Here is a 12,824-nt window from a genome sequence, read left to right as displayed (position 1 = left end):
GAGCTCACAGTAAGAAGCCTGCAGGACCAGCAACCGCAAAGCACAGAGGCAGATAAATATCCCATCAATTGCCTTTAAAGCCAAGCAAGCACCTCCCCTCCCCGGTCATTGGTGGTGGTTTGGCAAATTGAAGCCCTTCCAGGGGAAAACCAGCAGCAGCTCCTGAGATCCATCCCATGCTGGAATTTAGGACATTGGGAAGCCAGTCAAGCACCACTTTTCCCTGGTAAGTGGTGGCAGTCTGTTGGACTGCAGCCCTTCCGGGGGGAGAACCAGCAGCAGCTCCTGATATCCATGGTATGTTGAAACTTAGGACGCTGTGAAACCAAACAAGCAGCCTGTCTCCCTAGTAAGCAATAGTGAACCTACTGATGCACCACCTAGAATCAAACATCCCACTTCCCTACCCCTCTTCTCCTGTCACCCCACATTAGCAAATGGGAACCAGAAATCTGAGCATCTCCTGGCAAGTTGACCATAGCAAATAAGGAGGACTTCCTTTTACTATTACTTTTAAGGAAAATGTTTTTATTATTGTTTCACTCTATTCTGATTAATGGTACTGCTCTATTTAATATTCTGTTTTGATAAGTTCTATAATGTTCTGTATTTTGTCTCACTTTGTTATATGTGATTAAAGAACAACTATTACAAAGATAACAAAATATATTGTGATACCTATTATTGTTATCCCAGTAACCTGTTGTGAAATTGTGTACCAATTTCTCTCTATGATCTTAGTTGACCTTATGCTGCCTTGTTCTGTTGTATTTTACCAATTTCAAAATTAAATAAAAAATCTCATCAATCACTTTGACAGACTACAGATGATGTCTCTTCAAATCTCATTTAGGCCAATGAATACTTTGTTCTTAATATACTTAAGCAGCATTTTGAAACATTAATTTGGTTCCATAGAACAAAACATAAATAACATCAAATATGGTACATAAATAATAATAACTGAAGTGTTATAGTGGAAAACAGCTGTATTTTAAAAATATGTATATAAAAATAAACCAGGCCCAAGCTGTAAATTATACCTCACTGTCACCAAGTGATCACTTTCAATTGAAATATAAGAATATATATCTTGGGAGGCTGGTGAAGGAGTTCTTCCTTGAATTTGGGGCTATCCTAAGTTACAGAGCCATCTAAAATAGACAATCCCTGACTGAGACACTGAAGAAACAAAGTGAAACTTAAAAAGAGACTGCATAAGACATCTTTGGTTTGTTTTAAAACATTATAGGCGTATAATAGAGAAAAATTCCAACAATACTCAACACTTTCTGAGAACCAATGTGGATATCTTCCATACTACACAGAAAACACTTTCATAGTTGGGTATTTAGTTCCGTAGCATGAACACCTGCCTGGAAAGCATAGGTCATGAGTTTGATCCTTGGTACGAAAAAAATTCAAATTTCACTTTCATGACACTGCAGTATAATTAGAGATAATCAAAATTAGATCTCAGGTATGGAACACAAAAATAATGGGTTGACAGGGATGTGGAATACTGATTGTTGCCAGAGCTGGTGTTGATCACCTCAATGAAGCAATCAGAACCCAACTCTACTTCATACTTACTCTAAGAACTATGTGACTTTCAGTAAAGACCCTCTCTGTTGTATGTCCTGTTATTTGCTTCCTGCATCCTGTCAGTCACTTCCACATCCTTTCCATACTCCTCTGATCCATCCTAAGCCGAAAACCCTTCATGCCTAACTATTGATATCACTGCAAAATTTCTATTTAGGCCTTCTCCTTTACACCACTTAGATAAGTCCATTGTAGAGAATTTCCATATTTAAACACTCTATGAACAACCAAGCTACTAAATCAGCTCTTAATTCAGAGATGACATCTCTATTCCTTTCCATTCAGAAGGATATCACATGTATATGTCCATGCAAATGCCTAAATTTTGGCATTTTTCGATGAGAATTTAACAGGTAGCCCTTTCTGGAATTTGTCTTTCACAAATATTTACCCTGTCCTAGATAACACTTTCATATTTGCTTCATTTTTCTCAGACTTCAAAACTCTACAAACCTAGACTGTGAGTGACAGTGCCACCTAAATTTTTAAGTATGTTCAGAAATTATTTTGCACTGATCTGTATAATACACAGGAGTTCACCAGGTGTTTGGGAAGCCTTTCTCCACTGAGGCACACTACTACACATCTCTGAATTCTCAGGACCTTTGCTACTACCTGTCATGAGGATGGAAATATGAGAACATAGTATCAACTTAGGAGATCACAATAAATACAAATAAACCCAAGTTTAAGTTGAGCCATTGTGGCTATGAGGTCCCACATTACAGACATTAATACATTCCAGATCTGCTACTCTGAGGAAAAAGAGCAGAGTCCTAGATCATTACTGCTCTACAAGCTACAAATCATCATAGTCAGGGTCTTCCCAAGCTCTGTCCAATGCCTAAGATGCTGGAGTTACCAGGCTAGCAATGAATTTCAAAGATGATACTTGAGTACACTGCTGTCATAGTGAAGCTAGGGTTCCGGGGACCCCCAAATTACCCTTGCCAACAGCAAGAGGCAAAAGGGACAGTGAATGACCCATGGGCAATGCTGGAGGAACTCAGGAGCTGAAGCTAACTAAATACCTGGGGCTCCAGACACCGGAACTACTCCTAAATACTTGTAACTGGTTTCACCCAAACCACCCTATTTCTGGGCTCCAATCCACAACCTTACTATTCCATGGTTCCAGGATCTCTCAGGTTCTTTGCTAATCAGGCCACAGTACATCGAATGTACTAAATGAGATCCAGCAAGTGTTTTGCTACCACTATTGTACTCAGAACAGATAAATCATGCTGAGACACCAGAAGAGACAGAAGTTACAGCCAGCAATGGCCCACCTGATTGGACAGTTCATATAGCCTGCCCCTTCATCACTGATTGACTCGTGCTCTATTGCCATCATTCTGAGTCAAGAATAAACAGAGAAAGGAACCCCTCCCTAGAAGAGAGGATCACAAAAGATAGACTGTAGTGCAGAAACTTCTGGAGCTGCCATATTTCTACAGTGGTGAACTCAGCTCAGCAGAGGAGTGTTTGTATTGAAGAGCTTTACCTCAGACTTTTAATTTTTAAATCCATTTTATTTCAAGGAAAAAAGAACACATTAACTAAAATTAAATTTCAAAACATGTCAATCAGGGGGCAACAATGGTATATACATTGCACATTGTCATCCCCAGATCATTCACCCACAGCACAAGACATCTGTAAGTCAATTTTCCAAACAGTACTGCTACAGTGACGTGAGTTATTTAAATACTATTGGCCTGAGACATGGCTAGGTCCCCCAAGGAGCCCATGCAGGAGACCAGATACCTTGCAACTACGGGGAAGAGGGACACCTCATGCTATGGGCCAAGGCTCAAGACAAATGATAAGCAAATTCATCCATATCCTAAGGATTGATATTCTAAATAGTTCCCTAGCACTCTGAGGAAGTCAGGAGTCACCATTTAAAGAAATGTATGCTTATCCTAAAGACTGACATTCTAAATAGTTCCTATCATCCTGAGGAACTCAGGAGCCACCCTCTCAAACCCCAAATGGAAGAGACACAGCTACTTAATAATGCCTGCTTTCTATGTGACTCCTTTCCCCCTTTGTTCCCAGTTTAATCAGCTTTACCTGAACTCAATAATCCTATTGAGTACCATAGCTCTTTCTGATCTTATGCCCATTTGCATTGTGAGTTCCTAGTTTTCCCGACCTTAAACTCATTTCACCACATGATTTTATTCTATAAATTTCCCTAGAAAGGACAATGTTTGGCAACCTCCTCAGGACTCTGTCTCTCTCTCAGGCAGCTTTCTTTCTCTCAATAAGTACATTCTTCTCTTAATCTCTATTGTTCCTAAAATTTATTCTTTGACTTTACAGAAAAAAAAACCTCATATCAAACATAGTATACCAGGAGATTCATTCTGCTATAGCAATATCGATATAAACATTTCTCTTTCTTGAAGTCAGAGAAATCAGTTGAAGTTTGTATCACACAATGTTGATCTCACCTTTCCAGGGATACTTGCATTGAAGGCCTTTATCCCTGCCTTTAAGTGCTGCTTCTTTTTCTGAAAGTGAACTGATCTGTAATTTTGGTTATGGAATCTAAAATGCATTAAGGAAATGACTCAAAATTTCTTATGAATGGTTTACCACCAGCCATAGAGAAAGGGAGATAGCAAAAATTCTTTGTTTTGATTTCTTCATTCATCCAAAGAATGTACTTGAAAGAGTTTTGCCCTAGAAACAATTACAGGACCTCATGGTGGTAGTTCAAGGTGGAAGAAGGTGAAATCAGGGATGCTTACTCATATGGTCACTTCCTCTTTTCTCCTTGATTACAACTTCCTATTTCTTTCCCACGGTCCTAAAAAAATTCCTATCAGCTCCTGGCATGACATAAATGTACCTTCCAAGCACCACATGCAGTCAAAAGTCACATATACCCCATATCCCCCTAGGCAGTCGGGGAAAAAAAAGCTGAAGTTTAAGTTGAGCCATCGCGGCTATGAGGCCCTGCATAGCCTCATAGTCTTGGTGGCTGTGGACTCTTTGCACATTCTTTAAGTAAAGGAACACTTTTACATTTCTTATATTCTGCTTCTCTATTGTGCTAATTTATCTCCTCAGTAACATCTGTAATCTAACCCGTTCTAAACCTATCTCACTACAGGATTTTATTCTATAAAGTCCCTAGAAAAGACAGAGTCCTTTGCTACTAGCTCAGCACCCCTTCTGTTTCTCTCAGACAGAAACTTTCTGATAGGATTTTTGGTGTAGTAAAGAAGAGAATATAAATTCAAAATGGCCTCTATTCTAAGATGATAGAGAGAACCCCATGACCACTGGGCCTCTGGCTTTTTCTTCTGCAAATGTGTGGGAGGCATACATAATGTTTTTGACTTGGGTGGTGCTTAAAGGTGGCATTGCTGATATGCAAGTAGCTCATTGAGATTCTTTGCTGGCCACAGTAGGTTGAATAGGGGAGAGGAAAGTGACTTCAAGATAAAAGTCCACTGGTTCCACCTCCCACTTCCAAAATATCCTATTTAGAGAAAAATACTTTCACTTTCTTTCTCTCAATAAATATATTCGGCTCTTCAACTCTGTTGTTCCTAAAATTCATTCTTGCATTTTAGAGAACACAAACTCATACCAGACATATAAGGTCAGGAGTTTCATTCCACTATATCATGGTGTGGCTGCCTGTATTTCTAACTAACTCAGCTGCCTGTAACTTTAAGAATTGTTTACCAATTTGACTTGGAGTAATTGTAGCAAATAAAATGTTCTCAATGCATATAGTGAAATATACCATTAAATTGAAAAAAATGATTATCACAGTTTTTTGACCCAGCATCAACCAACATTTTCAACTTTCAAGTATGTGGGAAAACAAAAAATAAAAACAACTCAGAAAATAGCAATCTTATAGGGGATAGTACATCAATCACTGTAATTGCCATGTTATCTTCAGGTATTTCTTAGACCACAAAAGAAACGCTGAGGCTATTAATTAACACGTATCAGTTTCAATAAATGGGCTCATAGCCCTGCATCTTGAAAAGTGTGAATTTTTTTTGTGTGAGGGTTTGCACTCATAACCTTTGGCTCTCCAGGCAGCTGCTTGTGTCACTGAGCTCAATCCCCAGCCCCAACAACTTTAGATACTAAATATAACTATTAACAAGTTTTAATTTGCCATTGACCTATTTAGTTATAGAGTTTGTAAACCTACATTTTCACGAATGAAATTATTTTCTTTCCTTGCAATTTATATTACATTTTTTTAGGTACCATGGATCAAAGTTATAACCTAGCACTTCCCAGGAAAACATTTCTGCCTGCTGAACTAAAGCCCTGGCCTGTATTAATGAATATTTTTAAATGTATAAACATCACCTTATCCATTCAAATAGTATTGTGATTTTAGCAAAGGATGTCAATATAGACAGAAATTGATATACAATCAGAGAGGAAATGGAACCTCAAAGAGTCAATGCAAAAAACTAAATACAACAATCACTGCTACAGGCACAGCTTTAGAAAGGCAGACCTAAAGGTGAAGATGCAGTGACCATGTCTACATGCTCCTGAAGAGAAAAACAACACCTTGAAATGTACTACAGTTACCACCACTTCCTCCAGGAAGTTCAGATGTGCATCAATTAACATACTCAATGACCAAAACAACTGGCCTATTGTGCCCACAAATTGCCTTGGCTCTTTCCACATACCTTTTCTGGCTGACTTGTTCCCCTGATTAATAATATTAGTTAAGCAGCTATAAGTTTATAGGTTGATTGTAGTTTGAGACCCTCACTGTACCCACATTGTGACTTTCCTGTATAAATGACCCCTGACAATAGGTCTTTGGCCAAATCACCGAAGACCACTCCTGAAAATTCAGGGCTATTCTTCTCTCTTTTTTTCTAAGAAAATTTTTGAACTTCATTTTGTGACTTCATTTCTCAATTTTGCGCATTTGACAGCAAACAGGGCAGGGTTATATTTCTCTTATTTCAATTTAAATATGAAATGATTGCTAAAGGCCATGTTCCAAAGCCTGAATTTCAAGCTGCTTGTTTGTCATGAGTTTCACATTTCCATGAGCTTTTAGAAGTTCTCAGTCTAGTCAACTGAAAATATATTGGAGGAAGGAGGTCACTGCTGTCCTGTAGCACAATAGGTGCCATTCCTAAGTCTGTGTTTGTCACTGTCTCCTGGATACCTGTACATGGCCTTCTTTCCTCTGCAGCATCATTCAATAATTCTCATTTTACATAAGTCAACTTTCACTCAGCTCTATTATTGTTTTTTTAAAATACTCTTTCTGTCTCCTTGGTTGTTTAATTTTTTCATTTAATTTTTGATTTAAAGACATATTCTCTCTTTGGAGTTCTGGCCAGCCTTGCACTCACTATGTAGGTTAGGCGTCTTTGAATAGATGGCCATTCTCCTGTTTGAGCTTCTTCATTGCTGGGGAAAAGAGGTGGGCATTATAGCACATGGCCTTTGTCTTTTTTCTCCTCTCCTTTTCACTACTATTCTTTCATTTCAGTGCCACTGTCATTTAATCCTAGTGTCTCCTTGTGTCAGTAAGGTTTCTGCAGCCTGAGTTGAGTTTGTGAACAATAATATAGGAAACCAAGCAACCCAATTGAGAAATGTGGAATTTCATTAGCAGTCCTCAGGACCACTTATATACAGAACCCCTACCCAATTTCAGTATCTAAAAAAGACGCTCTGAACTGGAAAGTTAGAGATGTTTTAAAAGATAAAATCACAAAAAGATCCTGTTGGAAATCATTTAGCTAGAATCTTATAATAATTTTTGGATGACAAACGTATTCTGCTTCTTTTGTTGAGCAGGTTAATTTTTTTCTTTGGGTACAGCTCATTTTGTTTTTCTCCTGGGACTTATACCCTGTGTGATTTTCCATTTTTTTTTTTTGTCTTTTTCATTTTTATCGGTACCAGGGATCGAACTCATGACCGCCTGCTTGCAAGGCAGGTGCTTATGCCGCTGAGCTAAATCCCCAGCCCCTAATTTTCCATTTTTCTGAGTGAAATACAGGGCACTAGTTAAATGCAAAGCTCAAGATGGCATGTATTATGTCAACCTACAACACAGCTAAGTTACAAGCCTCAATATTTTCTAGGGTAAAAAGACACATATCTATAATCCCACACTTAAGACGCTGAGACAGGAGTGTTGCTTTGAGGTTAGGGCAATTCTGCACTCCATAAAGGGTTCAAAACTAGCTGATATACATAGAGAAAATTGTCTCAATAAAACAAAACTAAACTAAACAAATAAAACCAAACAAAACAGCTGAATGGAGGCTGATTTCTTCAAATCTTAATTCCATGTCATGGGGATTAATTTTGGGTATATACACATTTTTTGAGACAGCAAATTTAATGCTCTATTGCAACTCACAGCTAATGTAACAGCCAAATAGGAGCACTGATTCTTATGCTGAGTCACTGCAAGAGTCACTGTGCACTGTCTCTACAGCAGAGCACCTAGCGAGAGCCTGCAGGACCAGCATCCATAAAGCACAGAGGCGGACAAATATCTCATGAATCACTTTGATGTACTAACAATGATATCTCTTCAAATCTCTTTTAGGCCACTGAGTCCTTTGTTCTTAATATACTTAAGTAGCATTTTGATATTTTAATTTGGTTTCATAGAACAAAACATAAATAACATCAAATATGATACATAAATAATAACTCAAATGTTCATGGAAAACTGCTGTATGCAAAAAATGTATAAAAAATGAAACCAGGTATAAGTTTCAAATTATAGCTCAGTGTCACCAAGTGATCACTCTCCATTCAGATATAAGAAATATATCTTGGGAGGCAGATGCAGGAGAACTTCCTTGAGTTTGGGGCTAGCCTAAGTTCCAGACCTGTCTCAACTATAGAAACCCTGACTGAGACACCCCACAGACAATGTGAAACTTGAAAAGTGACTACACACGACACCTTTGGTTTGCTTTAAATATTATATCCATACAATATAGAAAAATTCCACAATATTCAACATTTTCAGAGGAACAATGTTGATATCATACATAGTATATAGAAAACACTTTCAGAGCTGGGTATTTAGCTAAGCAGCATGAACACCTACCTAGCAAGCTTGAGATAATGAGTTCAATCCCTGTTACAAAAAAATTCAAATTTCACCTTTATGACACTGGGTCATAATTAGAGAAAATCAAAATTAGATCTCTAGTGAAGAACACAGAATTCATGGGTTGACAAGGATGTGGGATACTGATTCTTACCAGAGCTGGTGTTTTTCACCTCAAGGAAGAAATCATAAGCCAACTTTATCTTCATGCTTACCCTAAGAACTACCTGACTTTCAATACTCTCTATTTTATGTCCTGCTATTGGCACAGCGCATCCTGCCACTCACTTCCACATCCTTTCCATGCTCGCCTGATCCACACTAAGCAGAAAACCCTTCATGACTAAACTATTGATATCCCTGCACAATTTTAATTTATGGCATCTCCTTTAACCACTTAGTAAAGTCCATTGCAGAGCCTTTCCATATTTCAACAATGTATATGATCAACCAAGCTATTAAATCACCTCTTAATTCAGAGATGACACCCATATTCCTTTCCATTCAAAAGGATATCACGTGTATATGTTCATGCAAATGATTACATTTAGGCATTTTACCATGAGAATCTAACAGGCAACCCCTTCTGGAATTTGTCCTTAGCAAACACACTTTTCCCTGCCCTTGATGACACATTTATATCTGCTTCATTTTTCTTAAAATTTAAACCTCTATGGCTGTTCTCCCAAACATCGTCTATGAGCACATGTGTCACATAAAGTATATTCAGAAATTCTTTGCATTGTTCTGTATAATACACAGAAGTTCATCTCCTGTTTGGGAAGCCGTCCTCCACTGAAGCACATCACTACACATCTTTGAATTCTCAGAACCTTTGCCTCCACCTTTCATGAGCATGGAAACACGAGAACATAATATAAATTTAGGCGATCACAAAATACATAAATGCATAAGTTTAACGAGAGCAGTTGTGGCTATGAGGTCCTGCATCACAGACACTTAGAAACTTTTGGCTTTCATATCTGTTACTAACAGGAATGAGAGCAGAGACCTAGCTTATTACAGCTGCACCCAGCTTGAAACCACATCAGAATCAGGGTCTCCTCATGCCCTTTCCTGGGCCCAGACTGTTGGAGGAGCAAGGGCAGCAGGCAATTTCAAAAATGGCATTGTGGCCTGGTGGTATCACAGTAGCAACAGAGTTCTACGGACCCAGAACTGTCCTTGCCCCAGCGAGAGGTAAAAGGGACAGAGAATGACTTACTGCTAGCACTAGAGGATCTCAGGGTCTGAGGCTAAGCACACAGGCTCTAGACAGCACAGCTGCTTCTCACCACTTGTTTTTTTTTTAATTTTTATTTTATTTTTGGTCTTTTTCCTTTTTATCGGTACTGAGGATCGAACTCATGACTGCCTGCTTTCAAGGCAGGCGCTTATGCCGCTGAGCTAATCCCCCGGACCCTTCTCACCACTTCTAACTGGTCTCAACCAGATTCCACCCCATTTCACTGCTCCCATCCCATAACATCACCATTGCGTAGTTTGGAGGTCTCCCAGGTTCTTTCTAAGCAGTTCACAGTGAATAGAAGCATAAAATAGTTGTCTAGCAAACATCTAATGCTCCCTTTTTTGCCCTGGCCTTGCAATTGACCCCAGGACACCGGAAGAGACCGCCTACCTGGGCCCACCTGATTGGACAGTTCTTATGGCCGGCCTCTTCATCACTGATTGGCTCCTGCGCTCCTGCCTGCCTTCCCCACCAAGAATAATTGCAGAAAATAAACCCATCCTGTAACTGCGGATCCCCAGTGAAAGATGCTGGAGGCTTCTGGAGCCTGCTGTCTTCTGGAATGTTGACCACAGCTCGTCTGATGTGTATTTGCACTGAAAGTCTTTACCTCAGTCCTTGTTCTTTCTCCCAAACCCATTTTATTTGAAAGTTAAAAAGTAAAAAAGTGGTCCAGTGATTTAGCTTAACCGCCTGCCTGGCAAGCTAGAGGTCATGCATTCCATCCAAGATCTGGCTACCACAAACTGTGCTGCTATAAATGTGGGTGCACTTTGGTATGATGATTTTTATTCTTTTGGGTAGATATGCAGAAGAAGAATAGCTGAGATGAGTGGGACCTGTAGACCTAGTTTGTGTGGAATCTCCACACTGATTTCCACCGTGGTTTCTTTACCACCAACAATGGAGAAGGGTTCCTTTTTCCCCCACAACCCCTCCAGCATTCGTTATTGCTTTATTTCTTGACAGTAGGCATTTTTTTCTGGGGCATGGTGACATATCAGTGTTATTTAATTTGCAATTCTTAAATGGCGAGTGATGCAGAACATTTTGTCACATATTTATTTGCTGTTTCTATTTCTTCATCTGAGTACTGTGTATTTCACCTCAGATGCACATTTTTGGATTGGGTCTTTAAATCTGGGAAGACTGAAATTTTTTTAGTTTTTCGTGCTCTCAATAGTAATACTTTGTCTGAGGAACAGTTGGCAAACATTTTCTCCCACGTTGTGGGTTGTCTCTTCACTCTGTTAGTGATTTCTCTTGCTGTTAAAAAGTTTTTCAGTAGGGTGAGATTCTCACTTAATTCTCTTTGATTTTTGCTGTTCAATCCATGTTTTCTTCATAAAGTCTTTTCTTACATCAATGTCTTCAAGAGTTTTACTTACTCTATCTTGCAGCAGATTTAATGTTTCTGTTTTAATATACGATCTTTCATCTATTCTGATCTTAGCTTAATACACGTTGAAAGATAATATTCAGAACGTATAGAGCCAGTTTTTCCAGCACCATTTATTAAAGAGACTGCTTTTTTTCCAATGACACTGTTTGGCACCTTTGTCAAAGATAAGATGGTTTAGTGATCTGGGGTTGTTTCTCCCATCTTCTAATTTGTTCCTTTGATCTTTGGGTCTGGTTTTGTTTGTTTTGTTTTTTGTCAGTACCACACCTTTTTTTTTAATCACAATACCTTTATAGCATAATTTCAAGTCAGGGATTTTGATGAACCCTATCTTTTCTTTGTTGCCCAGCATCATCTTTGCTACCCTAGGTCTCTTCTGATTCCAGATGAATTTTAGGATTTATTTTGTGTAATTCTTTGAGATATGCTATGGGGTTTTGATTGGGATTGTACTAAATCTGTACAATAGCTTTGGAAGTATGGTCATTTTCACTATATTGAACTTCCCTACCCAAGAGTATGGGATAGCTCTTCATTTTAGAATATCTTCTTCAATCTCCTTGTTGAGAGTACTGTAGTTTACAGTGTAGAGGTCATTTACATCCTTTATTAGATTGATTCCTAAGTATTTCATTTTGTTGGATGTTATTGTAAAAGTTATTGTTTCCTTGATTTCTCTTTCCATGAGCTTTTTTGTTCTTGTTTATGAAGTCTATTGATTGTTGAGTGTTGCCTTTGTAACCAGCTATATTACTGAATTTTCTTCTTAAACTAGAAGTCTTTTGGTGGAATTTTTGGGGTCTTCTAAGTAGAGTATCATGTCTTCTGCAAATAATGATAGTTTAACATTTTCCTTTTCTATCTTTATTTCTTTTATTTCTGTCTCTTGTCTAATTGCTCCAGCTAGTTTCCAGGACTATGTTGAATAAGAGTGGAGACAGTAGACATCCTTGTTTTGTTCCTCATTTTAGAGTGAAAGCTTTCAGTTTTTGTCCACAGTGTATGGGGTTGACTGTTGGTTTGTAATAAAAGGCTTTTATCAGATTGAGATAAAGATCATCTCTCCCAATTTTTGTAGGTTTTTTATTATGAATAGGTGATGGACTTTGGCAAAATCTTTTTCTGCATCTATTGAAATGATCAAATGATTTTTGCTTTTGGATTTGTCAATACAGTGTATGATAAGTATGGCTTTATGTATGTCGAACAACCGCTGCATCCCAGGGAATAATTCCACTTAATCGTGATGTAAAATCTTCTTGATGATATTCTGCAGTCTGTTTGCCAGTATCTTATTGAGGATTTTTGCTTCAATGTTCACTAGGCAGAATGGTCTGTAATTCTCTTTCTTATTTGGATTGTTCTCTGGTTTTGGTATCAGGGTAATGCTTGCTTCCAGGAATGAATTGAGAATGACCATTTCCCATTCGATTTCATTAAATTTTGAGAAGTGGTGGTGTTAGGTC

This window comes from Cavia porcellus, unplaced genomic scaffold (assembly GCF_034190915.1).
Source record: "Cavia porcellus strain 051 isolate PalLab524CR breed Dunkin Hartley unplaced genomic scaffold, mCavPor4.1 scaffold_32, whole genome shotgun sequence".
NCBI classification, from domain to species: Eukaryota; Metazoa; Chordata; class Mammalia; order Rodentia; family Caviidae; genus Cavia; species Cavia porcellus.
This window is presented reverse-complemented; position numbering follows the sequence as displayed.